The 12,324-nt window shown below is 46.1% G+C and overlaps 8 non-coding genes across 8 annotated transcripts; all 8 read right to left on the bottom strand.

Moving 5' to 3' along the window:
• Window positions 1–99: 99 nt before the first annotated feature.
• Window positions 100–290, bottom strand: LOC146011936 (U2 spliceosomal RNA). Its single transcript, XR_014445115.1, has one exon. It is a non-coding gene; the product is annotated as a U2 spliceosomal RNA (small nuclear RNA).
• A 1,374-nt stretch (window positions 291–1,664) lies between these two features.
• Window positions 1,665–1,855, bottom strand: LOC146012347 (U2 spliceosomal RNA). Its single transcript, XR_014445515.1, has one exon. It is a non-coding gene; the product is annotated as a U2 spliceosomal RNA (small nuclear RNA).
• A 1,374-nt stretch (window positions 1,856–3,229) lies between these two features.
• On the bottom strand, window positions 3,230–3,420 carry LOC146012346 (U2 spliceosomal RNA). Its single transcript, XR_014445514.1, has one exon. It is a non-coding gene; the product is annotated as a U2 spliceosomal RNA (small nuclear RNA).
• A 1,374-nt stretch (window positions 3,421–4,794) lies between these two features.
• LOC146012345 (U2 spliceosomal RNA) lies at window positions 4,795–4,985 on the bottom strand. The gene has a single exon (XR_014445513.1). It is a non-coding gene; the product is annotated as a U2 spliceosomal RNA (small nuclear RNA).
• A 1,374-nt stretch (window positions 4,986–6,359) lies between these two features.
• On the bottom strand, window positions 6,360–6,550 carry LOC146012344 (U2 spliceosomal RNA). The gene has a single exon (XR_014445512.1). It is a non-coding gene; the product is annotated as a U2 spliceosomal RNA (small nuclear RNA).
• Window positions 6,551–7,924: 1,374 nt separating this feature from the next.
• On the bottom strand, window positions 7,925–8,115 carry LOC146012343 (U2 spliceosomal RNA). Its single transcript, XR_014445511.1, has one exon. It is a non-coding gene; the product is annotated as a U2 spliceosomal RNA (small nuclear RNA).
• A 1,374-nt stretch (window positions 8,116–9,489) lies between these two features.
• Window positions 9,490–9,680, bottom strand: LOC146012342 (U2 spliceosomal RNA). Its single transcript, XR_014445510.1, has one exon. It is a non-coding gene; the product is annotated as a U2 spliceosomal RNA (small nuclear RNA).
• Window positions 9,681–11,054: 1,374 nt separating this feature from the next.
• Window positions 11,055–11,245, bottom strand: LOC146012340 (U2 spliceosomal RNA). The gene has a single exon (XR_014445508.1). It is a non-coding gene; the product is annotated as a U2 spliceosomal RNA (small nuclear RNA).
• Window positions 11,246–12,324: the final 1,079 nt, after the last annotated feature.

Below are 12,324 nucleotides of genomic sequence, written 5' to 3'. Positions count from 1 at the left end.
GCATTTCTAAATACAAAGTTAGTACAAAGGTGCACAAACAATTGATACTCCAAATTAAGTGCCAGGAATGGAAATAGTCTTTTTTTGGATAACAGATTAGGAAGGTGCACCGGTCCTGGAAGTACTGCAATACCAGGTCAATGCGTGGAGTGGACAGAGCAAGCTCTTCTTTCATCTCCCTGTTCTAAAAATCCATTTAATATATGGCCCCCAGATAGGGGGCGTATCAGATATTAAACTGATAAGAACAGATACTACACTTGATCTTAGCCAAAAGGCCGAGAAGCGATAACCCGAATGGGGTCCCAGCAAAGCGCGCGAACCGGAATTCGGCCACCAACACTGGTGCAGAAGAGATCAGCACCACGGACACATCTAACACACACACATCACTTCTATGTCGTTGCAGTCTGAAAGATACCTGGCTGTACGGCAGGTGTGAATAGGACTTGAAGTGCTGGACAGGGACCGGAGGACGAGTAGCCATCCAACTGATTTTGTGATTAGGTCGTCGGCGGGCGGGCAGGGTGCCTCAGCTGGGTAGGAGGCCAAATTTGCATGTGCTCCGCCCCGTCTGTTGACGTCGCGTCAACAGACACACACCCACTAGGCAGACGACCAACAGGCAAGCAGCAGCAGCCAGCTGTCTCCTCGCTCTTTGCTGCTGCATGCCTGTGTCCCTGACGAACTGCTGCTGAGTAAATCAATCAGCTAGCTGCTGCAGAGGAGAAGGAGGAATCTTGCACAATCAGGTGCAATGACGGCTTTCCTGTTTTGAGCCCATTCAGCAGCAGTAGTAGACAGTCAGATGGACAGGCATTCATGTGGCAGGACCCTTTGTGTGACATCACAATCTGCCCTCTATGACATCACAAGCTGCTCACTCGGAATCCGGCGGAACCTGACAGCCAGACAGTCACTTGGAACAGACAGGCAGACAGGACAGTCATGTGTAGGTGAGCTGGGTGGGCCAATGTTTTCTTTTATTGGCAGTTACCACCCAAATGATGGTCCGAAGAAGGTAAGTGATACTTTTTCTAAATCCCCCTCTCAATGATCATCAATTGTTGGGCTCGGCAAAAAAAAATGGAAGAGGAAAAAAAATTCCCAAAACAAAAGAGAGGAAAGAGGAAAAAAATTTCCCAAAACAAAAGAGAGAGAAAAGAGAGCGCAAAAAGAAAAGAAAAAAAATATAAGAGATCAAGAAAGAAAAAGCAAAAAAAAAACCAAGCCATTTCAAATGGAGAGGGAGGGGGGTCCAAAAATGCCATTGCTGTGATCCAGTTGATGTTTCCGTGGAAAGATCGTAGGTAAGTCACATAGTGTTTGCCTATTTTTTGGGAGGTCGCAGCGATTGATAAGTCATTTAATTTAGGCAGGCTTCCGGTCTTTTGGCTAGGCCGCATATGCTGATATCAAGTGTAGTGTCACGTAAAAATATTTAACTGCCTCGATTCCAGAAAGTACAATTCAAGGAGTCAAGAAATAGTCACAAAATGATACACTGGAGGCAGGATTTCAAAGTATTTATGCACAAGGGTTAAACCTTGAAGCAGCAAATGCATGCATTTCTAAATACAAAGTTAGTACAAAGGTGCACAAACAATTGATACTCCAAATTAAGTGCCAGGAATGGAAATAGTCTTTTTTTGGATAACAGATTAGGAAGGTGCACCGGTCCTGGAAGTACTGCAATACCAGGTCAATGCGTGGAGTGGACAGAGCAAGCTCTTCTTCCATCTCCCTGTTCTAAAAATCCATTTAATATATGGCCCCCAGATAGGGGGCGTATCAGATATTAAACTGATAAGAACAGATACTACACTTGATCTTAGCCAAAAGGCCGAGAAGCGATAACCCGAATGGGGTCCCAGCAAAGCGCGCGAACCGGAATTCGGCCACCAACACTGGTGCAGAAGAGATCAGCACCACGGACACATCTAACACACACACATCACTTCTATGTCGTTGCAGTCTGAAAGATACCTGGCTGTACGGCAGGTGTGAATAGGACTTGAAGTGCTGGACAGGGACCGGAGGACGAGTAGCCATCCAACTGATTTTGTGATTAGGTCGTCGGCGGGCGGGCAGGGTGCCTCAGCTGGGTAGGAGGCCAAATTTGCATGTGCTCCGCCCCGTCTGTTGACGTCGCGTCAACAGACACACACCCACTAGGCAGACGACCAACAGGCAAGCAGCCGCAGCCAGCTGTCTCCTCGCTCTTTGCTGCTGCATGCCTGTGTCCCTGACGAACTGCTGCTGAGTAAATCAATCAGCTAGCTGCTGCAGAGGAGAAGGAGGAATCTTGCACAATCAGGTGCAATGACGGCTTTCCTGTTTTGAGCCCATTCAGCAGCAGTAGTAGACAGTCAGATGGACAGGCATTCATGTGGCAGGACCCTTTGTGTGACATCACAATCTGCCCTCTATGACATCACAAGCTGCTCACTCGGAATCCGGCGGAACCTGACAGCCAGACAGTCACTTGGAACAGACAGGCAGACAGGACAGTCATGTGTAGGTGAGCTGGGTGGGCCAATGTTTTCTTTTATTGGCAGTTACCACCCAAATGATGGTCCGAAGAAGGTAAGTGATACTTTTTCTAAATCCCCCTCTCAATGATCATCAATTGTTGGGCTCGGCAAAAAAAAATGGAAGAGGAAAAAAAATTCCCAAAACAAAAGAGAGGAAAGAGGAAAAAAATTTCCCAAAACAAAAGAGAGAGAAAAGAGAGCGCAAAAAGAAAAGAAAAAAAATATAAGAGATCAAGAAAGAAAAAGCAAAAAAAAAACCAAGCCATTTCAAATGGAGAGGGAGGGGGGTCCAAAAATGCCATTGCTGTGATCCAGTTGATGTTTCCGTGGAAAGATCGTAGGTAAGTCACATAGTGTTTGCCTATTTTTTGGGAGGTCGCAGCGATTGATAAGTCATTTAATTTAGGCAGGCTTCCGGTCTTTTGGCTAGGCCGCATATGCTGATATCAAGTGTAGTGTCACGTAAAAATATTTAACTGCCTCGATTCCAGAAAGTACAATTCAAGGAGTCAAGAAATAGTCACAAAATGATACACTGGAGGCAGGATTTCAAAGTATTTATGCACAAGGGTTAAACCTTGAAGCAGCAAATGCATGCATTTCTAAATACAAAGTTAGTACAAAGGTGCACAAACAATTGATACTCCAAATTAAGTGCCAGGAATGGAAATAGTCTTTTTTTGGATAACAGATTAGGAAGGTGCACCGGTCCTGGAAGTACTGCAATACCAGGTCAATGCGTGGAGTGGACAGAGCAAGCTCTTCTTCCATCTCCCTGTTCTAAAAATCCATTTAATATATGGCCCCCAGATAGGGGGCGTATCAGATATTAAACTGATAAGAACAGATACTACACTTGATCTTAGCCAAAAGGCCGAGAAGCGATAACCCGAATGGGGTCCCAGCAAAGCGCGCGAACCGGAATTCGGCCACCAACACTGGTGCAGAAGAGATCAGCACCACGGACACATCTAACACACACACATCACTTCTATGTCGTTGCAGTCTGAAAGATACCTGGCTGTACGGCAGGTGTGAATAGGACTTGAAGTGCTGGACAGGGACCGGAGGACGAGTAGCCATCCAACTGATTTTGTGGTTAGGTCGTCGGCGGGCGGGCAGGGTGCCTCAGCTGGGTAGGAGGCCAAATTTGCATGTGCTCCGCCCCGTCTGTTGACGTCGCGTCAACAGACACACACCCACTAGGCAGACGACCAACAGGCAAGCAGCAGCAGCCAGCTGTCTCCTCGCTCTTTGCTGCTGCATGCCTGTGTCCCTGACGAACTGCTGCTGAGTAAATCAATCAGCTAGCTGCTGCAGAGGAGAAGGAGGAATCTTGCACAATCAGGTGCAATGACGGCTTTCCTGTTTTGAGCCCATTCAGCAGCAGTAGTAGACAGTCAGATGGACAGGCATTCATGTGGCAGGACCCTTTGTGTGACATCACAATCTGCCCTCTATGACATCACAAGCTGCTCACTCGGAATCCGGCGGAACCTGACAGCCAGACAGTCACTTGGAACAGACAGGCAGACAGGACAGTCATGTGTAGGTGAGCTGGGTGGGCCAATGTTTTCTTTTATTGGCAGTTACCACCCAAATGATGGTCCGAAGAAGGTAAGTGATACTTTTTCTAAATCCCCCTCTCAATGATCATCAATTGTTGGGCTCGGCAAAAAAAAATGGAAGAGGAAAAAAAATTCCCAAAACAAAAGAGAGGAAAGAGGAAAAAAATTTCCCAAAACAAAAGAGAGAGAAAAGAGAGCGCAAAAAGAAAAGAAAAAAAATATAAGAGATCAAGAAAGAAAAAGCAAAAAAAAAACCAAGCCATTTCAAATGGAGAGGGAGGGGGGTCCAAAAATGCCATTGCTGTGATCCAGTTGATGTTTCCGTGGAAAGATCGTAGGTAAGTCACATAGTGTTTGCCTATTTTTTGGGAGGTCGCAGCGATTGATAAGTCATTTAATTTAGGCAGGCTTCCGGTCTTTTGGCTAGGCCGCATATGCTGATATCAAGTGTAGTGTCACGTAAAAATATTTAACTGCCTCGATTCCAGAAAGTACAATTCAAGGAGTCAAGAAATAGTCACAAAATGATACACTGGAGGCAGGATTTCAAAGTATTTATGCACAAGGGTTAAACCTTGAAGCAGCAAATGCATGCATTTCTAAATACAAAGTTAGTACAAAGGTGCACAAACAATTGATACTCCAAATTAAGTGCCAGGAATGGAAATAGTCTTTTTTTGGATAACAGATTAGGAAGGTGCACCGGTCCTGGAAGTACTGCAATACCAGGTCAATGCGTGGAGTGGACAGAGCAAGCTCTTCTTCCATCTCCCTGTTCTAAAAATCCATTTAATATATGGCCCCCAGATAGGGGGCGTATCAGATATTAAACTGATAAGAACAGATACTACACTTGATCTTAGCCAAAAGGCCGAGAAGCGATAACCCGAATGGGGTCCCAGCAAAGCGCGCGAACCGGAATTCGGCCACCAACACTGGTGCAGAAGAGATCAGCACCACGGACACATCTAACACACACACATCACTTCTATGTCGTTGCAGTCTGAAAGATACCTGGCTGTACGGCAGGTGTGAATAGGACTTGAAGTGCTGGACAGGGACCGGAGGACGAGTAGCCATCCAACTGATTTTGTGATTAGGTCGTCGGCGGGCGGGCAGGGTGCCTCAGCTGGGTAGGAGGCCAAATTTGCATGTGCTCCGCCCCGTCTGTTGACGTCGCGTCAACAGACACACACCCACTAGGCAGACGACCAACAGGCAAGCAGCCGCAGCCAGCTGTCTCCTCGCTCTTTGCTGCTGCATGCCTGTGTCCCTGACGAACTGCTGCTGAGTAAATCAATCAGCTAGCTGCTGCAGAGGAGAAGGAGGAATCTTGCACAATCAGGTGCAATGACGGCTTTCCTGTTTTGAGCCCATTCAGCAGCAGTAGTAGACAGTCAGATGGACAGGCATTCATGTGGCAGGACCCTTTGTGTGACATCACAATCTGCCCTCTATGACATCACAAGCTGCTCACTCGGAATCCGGCGGAACCTGACAGCCAGACAGTCACTTGGAACAGACAGGCAGACAGGACAGTCATGTGTAGGTGAGCTGGGTGGGCCAATGTTTTCTTTTATTGGCAGTTACCACCCAAATGATGGTCCGAAGAAGGTAAGTGATACTTTTTCTAAATCCCCCTCTCAATGATCATCAATTGTTGGGCTCGGCAAAAAAAAATGGAAGAGGAAAAAAAATTCCCAAAACAAAAGAGAGGAAAGAGGAAAAAAATTTCCCAAAACAAAAGAGAGAGAAAAGAGAGCGCAAAAAGAAAAGAAAAAAAATATAAGAGATCAAGAAAGAAAAAGCAAAAAAAAAACCAAGCCATTTCAAATGGAGAGGGAGGGGGGTCCAAAAATGCCATTGCTGTGATCCAGTTGATGTTTCCGTGGAAAGATCGTAGGTAAGTCACATAGTGTTTGCCTATTTTTTGGGAGGTCGCAGCGATTGATAAGTCATTTAATTTAGGCAGGCTTCCGGTCTTTTGGCTAGGCCGCATATGCTGATATCAAGTGTAGTGTCACGTAAAAATATTTAACTGCCTCGATTCCAGAAAGTACAATTCAAGGAGTCAAGAAATAGTCACAAAATGATACACTGGAGGCAGGATTTCAAAGTATTTATGCACAAGGGTTAAACCTTGAAGCAGCAAATGCATGCATTTCTAAATACAAAGTTAGTACAAAGGTGCACAAACAATTGATACTCCAAATTAAGTGCCAGGAATGGAAATAGTCTTTTTTTGGATAACAGATTAGGAAGGTGCACCGGTCCTGGAAGTACTGCAATACCAGGTCAATGCGTGGAGTGGACAGAGCAAGCTCTTCTTCCATCTCCCTGTTCTAAAAATCCATTTAATATATGGCCCCCAGATAGGGGGCGTATCAGATATTAAACTGATAAGAACAGATACTACACTTGATCTTAGCCAAAAGGCCGAGAAGCGATAACCCGAATGGGGTCCCAGCAAAGCGCGCGAACCGGAATTCGGCCACCAACACTGGTGCAGAAGAGATCAGCACCACGGACACATCTAACACACACACATCACTTCTATGTCGTTGCAGTCTGAAAGATACCTGGCTGTACGGCAGGTGTGAATAGGACTTGAAGTGCTGGACAGGGACCGGAGGACGAGTAGCCATCCAACTGATTTTGTGATTAGGTCGTCGGCGGGCGGGCAGGGTGCCTCAGCTGGGTAGGAGGCCAAATTTGCATGTGCTCCGCCCCGTCTGTTGACGTCGCGTCAACAGACACACACCCACTAGGCAGACGACCAACAGGCAAGCAGCAGCAGCCAGCTGTCTCCTCGCTCTTTGCTGCTGCATGCCTGTGTCCCTGACGAACTGCTGCTGAGTAAATCAATCAGCTAGCTGCTGCAGAGGAGAAGGAGGAATCTTGCACAATCAGGTGCAATGACGGCTTTCCTGTTTTGAGCCCATTCAGCAGCAGTAGTAGACAGTCAGATGGACAGGCATTCATGTGGCAGGACCCTTTGTGTGACATCACAATCTGCCCTCTATGACATCACAAGCTGCTCACTCGGAATCCGGCGGAACCTGACAGCCAGACAGTCACTTGGAACAGACAGGCAGACAGGACAGTCATGTGTAGGTGAGCTGGGTGGGCCAATGTTTTCTTTTATTGGCAGTTACCACCCAAATGATGGTCCGAAGAAGGTAAGTGATACTTTTTCTAAATCCCCCTCTCAATGATCATCAATTGTTGGGCTCGGCAAAAAAAAATGGAAGAGGAAAAAAAATTCCCAAAACAAAAGAGAGGAAAGAGGAAAAAAATTTCCCAAAACAAAAGAGAGAGAAAAGAGAGCGCAAAAAGAAAAGAAAAAAAATATAAGAGATCAAGAAAGAAAAAGCAAAAAAAAAACCAAGCCATTTCAAATGGAGAGGGAGGGGGGTCCAAAAATGCCATTGCTGTGATCCAGTTGATGTTTCCGTGGAAAGATCGTAGGTAAGTCACATAGTGTTTGCCTATTTTTTGGGAGGTCGCAGCGATTGATAAGTCATTTAATTTAGGCAGGCTTCCGGTCTTTTGGCTAGGCCGCATATGCTGATATCAAGTGTAGTGTCACGTAAAAATATTTAACTGCCTCGATTCCAGAAAGTACAATTCAAGGAGTCAAGAAATAGTCACAAAATGATACACTGGAGGCAGGATTTCAAAGTATTTATGCACAAGGGTTAAACCTTGAAGCAGCAAATGCATGCATTTCTAAATACAAAGTTAGTACAAAGGTGCACAAACAATTGATACTCCAAATTAAGTGCCAGGAATGGAAATAGTCTTTTTTTGGATAACAGATTAGGAAGGTGCACCGGTCCTGGAAGTACTGCAATACCAGGTCAATGCGTGGAGTGGACAGAGCAAGCTCTTCTTCCATCTCCCTGTTCTAAAAATCCATTTAATATATGGCCCCCAGATAGGGGGCGTATCAGATATTAAACTGATAAGAACAGATACTACACTTGATCTTAGCCAAAAGGCCGAGAAGCGATAACCCGAATGGGGTCCCAGCAAAGCGCGCGAACCGGAATTCGGCCACCAACACTGGTGCAGAAGAGATCAGCACCACGGACACATCTAACACACACACATCACTTCTATGTCGTTGCAGTCTGAAAGATACCTGGCTGTACGGCAGGTGTGAATAGGACTTGAAGTGCTGGACAGGGACCGGAGGACGAGTAGCCATCCAACTGATTTTGTGATTAGGTCGTCGGCGGGCGGGCAGGGTGCCTCAGCTGGGTAGGAGGCCAAATTTGCATGTGCTCCGCCCCGTCTGTTGACGTCGCGTCAACAGACACACACCCACTAGGCAGACGACCAACAGGCAAGCAGCCGCAGCCAGCTGTCTCCTCGCTCTTTGCTGCTGCATGCCTGTGTCCCTGACGAACTGCTGCTGAGTAAATCAATCAGCTAGCTGCTGCAGAGGAGAAGGAGGAATCTTGCACAATCAGGTGCAATGACGGCTTTCCTGTTTTGAGCCCATTCAGCAGCAGTAGTAGACAGTCAGATGGACAGGCATTCATGTGGCAGGACCCTTTGTGTGACATCACAATCTGCCCTCTATGACATCACAAGCTGCTCACTCGGAATCCGGCGGAACCTGACAGCCAGACAGTCACTTGGAACAGACAGGCAGACAGGACAGTCATGTGTAGGTGAGCTGGGTGGGCCAATGTTTTCTTTTATTGGCAGTTACCACCCAAATGATGGTCCGAAGAAGGTAAGTGATACTTTTTCTAAATCCCCCTCTCAATGATCATCAATTGTTGGGCTCGGCAAAAAAAAATGGAAGAGGAAAAAAAATTCCCAAAACAAAAGAGAGGAAAGAGGAAAAAAATTTCCCAAAACAAAAGAGAGAGAAAAGAGAGCGCAAAAAGAAAAGAAAAAAAATATAAGAGATCAAGAAAGAAAAAGCAAAAAAAAAACCAAGCCATTTCAAATGGAGAGGGAGGGGGGTCCAAAAATGCCATTGCTGTGATCCAGTTGATGTTTCCGTGGAAAGATCGTAGGTAAGTCACATAGTGTTTGCCTATTTTTTGGGAGGTCGCAGCGATTGATAAGTCATTTAATTTAGGCAGGCTTCCGGTCTTTTGGCTAGGCCGCATATGCTGATATCAAGTGTAGTGTCACGTAAAAATATTTAACTGCCTCGATTCCAGAAAGTACAATTCAAGGAGTCAAGAAATAGTCACAAAATGATACACTGGAGGCAGGATTTCAAAGTATTTATGCACAAGGGTTAAACCTTGAAGCAGCAAATGCATGCATTTCTAAATACAAAGTTAGTACAAAGGTGCACAAACAATTGATACTCCAAATTAAGTGCCAGGAATGGAAATAGTCTTTTTTTGGATAACAGATTAGGAAGGTGCACCGGTCCTGGAAGTACTGCAATACCAGGTCAATGCGTGGAGTGGACAGAGCAAGCTCTTCTTCCATCTCCCTGTTCTAAAAATCCATTTAATATATGGCCCCCAGATAGGGGGCGTATCAGATATTAAACTGATAAGAACAGATACTACACTTGATCTTAGCCAAAAGGCCGAGAAGCGATAACCCGAATGGGGTCCCAGCAAAGCGCGCGAACCGGAATTCGGCCACCAACACTGGTGCAGAAGAGATCAGCACCACGGACACATCTAAAACACACACATCACTTCTATGTCGTTGCAGTCTGAAAGATACCTGGCTGTACGGCAGGTGTGAATAGGACTTGAAGTGCTGGACAGGGACCGGAGGACGAGTAGCCATCCAACTGATTTTGTGATTAGGTCGTCGGCGGGCGGGCAGGGTGCCTCAGCTGGGTAGGAGGCCAAATTTGCATGTGCTCCGCCCCGTCTGTTGACGTCGCGTCAACAGACACACACCCACTAGGCAGACGACCAACAGGCAAGCAGCCGCAGCCAGCTGTCTCCTCGCTCTTTGCTGCTGCATGCCTGTGTCCCTGACGAACTGCTGCTGAGTAAATCAATCAGCTAGCTGCTGCAGAGGAGAAGGAGGAATCTTGCACAATCAGGTGCAATGACGGCTTTCCTGTTTTGAGCCCATTCAGCAGCAGTAGTAGACAGTCAGATGGACAGGCATTCATGTGGCAGGACCCTTTGTGTGACATCACAATCTGCCCTCTATGACATCACAAGCTGCTCACTCGGAATCCGGCGGAACCTGACAGCCAGACAGTCACTTGGAACAGACAGGCAGACAGGACAGTCATGTGTAGGTGAGCTGGGTGGGCCAATGTTTTCTTTTATTGGCAGTTACCACCCAAATGATGGTCCGAAGAAGGTAAGTGATACTTTTTCTAAATCCCCCTCTCAATGATCATCAATTGTTGGGCTCGGCAAAAAAAAATGGAAGAGGAAAAAAAATTCCCAAAACAAAAGAGAGGAAAGAGGAAAAAAAATTCCCAAAACAAAAGAGAGAGAAAAGAGAGCGCAAAAAGAAAAGAAAAAAAATATAAGAGATCAAGAAAGAAAAAGCAAAAAAAAAACCAAGCCATTTCAAATGGAGAGGGAGGGGGGTCCAAAAATGCCATTGCTGTGATCCAGTTGATGTTTCCGTGGAAAGATCGTAGGTAAGTCACATAGTGTTTGCCTATTTTTTGGGAGGTCGCAGCGATTGATAAGTCATTTAATTTAGGCAGGCTTCCGGTCTTTTGGCTAGGCCGCATATGCTGATATCAAGTGTAGTGTCACGTAAAAATATTTAACTGCCTCGATTCCAGAAAGTACAATTCAAGGAGTCAAGAAATAGTCACAAAATGATACACTGGAGGCAGGATTTCAAAGTATTTATGCACAAGGGTTAAACCTTGAAGCAGCAAATGCATGCATTTCTAAATACAAAGTTAGTACAAAGGTGCACAAACAATTGATACTCCAAATTAAGTGCCAGGAATGGAAATAGTCTTTTTTTGGATAACAGATTAGGAAGGTGCACCGGTCCTGGAAGTACTGCAATACCAGGTCAATGCGTGGAGTGGACAGAGCAAGCTCTTCTTCCATCTCCCTGTTCTAAAAATCCATTTAATATATGGCCCCCAGATAGGGGGCGTATCAGATATTAAACTGATAAGAACAGATACTACACTTGATCTTAGCCAAAAGGCCGAGAAGCGATAACCCGAATGGGGTCCCAGCAAAGCGCGCGAACCGGAATTCGGCCACCAACACTGGTGCAGAAGAGATCAGCACCACGGACACATCTAACACACACACATCACTTCTATGTCGTTGCAGTCTGAAAGATACCTGGCTGTACGGCAGGTGTGAATAGGACTTGAAGTGCTGGACAGGGACCGGAGGACGAGTAGCCATCCAACTGATTTTGTGATTAGGTCGTCGGCGGGCGGGCAGGGTGCCTCAGCTGGGTAGGAGGCCAAATTTGCATGTGCTCCGCCCCGTCTGTTGACGTCGCGTCAACAGACACACACCCACTAGGCAGACGACCAACAGGCAAGCAGCAGCAGCCAGCTGTCTCCTCGCTCTTTGCTGCTGCATGCCTGTGTCCCTGACGAACTGCTGCTGAGTAAATCAATCAGCTAGCTGCTGCAGAGGAGAAGGAGGAATCTTGCACAATCAGGTGCAATGACGGCTTTCCTGTTTTGAGCCCATTCAGCAGCAGTAGTAGACAGTCAGATGGACAGGCATTCATGTGGCAGGACCCTTTGTGTGACATCACAATCTGCCCTCTATGACATCACAAGCTGCTCACTCGGAATCCGGCGGAACCTGACAGCCAGACAGTCACTTGGAACAGACAGGCAGACAGGACAGTCATGTGTAGGTGAGCTGGGTGGGCCAATGTTTTCTTTTATTGGCAGTTACCACCCAAATGATGGTCCGAAGAAGGTAAGTGATACTTTTTCTAAATCCCCCTCTCAATGATCATCAATTGTTGGGCTCGGCAAAAAAAAATGGAAGAGGAAAAAAAATTCCCAAAACAAAAGAGAGGAAAGAGGAAAAAAATTTCCCAAAACAAAAGAGAGAGAAAAGAGAGCGCAAAAAGAAAAGAAAAAAAATATAAGAGATCAAGAAAGAAAAAGCAAAAAAAAAACCAAGCCATTTCAAATGGAGAGGGAGGGGGGTCTAAAAATGCCATTGCTGTGATCCAGTTGATGTTTCCGTGGAAAGATCGTAGGTAAGTCACATAGTGTTTGCCTATTTTTTGGGAGGTCGCAGCGATTGATAAGTCATTTA

The sequence above is a fragment of the Crinia signifera genome, chromosome 6 (assembly GCF_055691185.1).
Source record: "Crinia signifera chromosome 6, ASM5569118v1, whole genome shotgun sequence".
Taxonomy (NCBI): domain Eukaryota; kingdom Metazoa; phylum Chordata; class Amphibia; order Anura; family Myobatrachidae; genus Crinia; species Crinia signifera.
The sequence above is the reverse complement of the archived record's forward strand: the minus strand, read 5'-3'. Positions and strand labels throughout refer to the sequence as shown.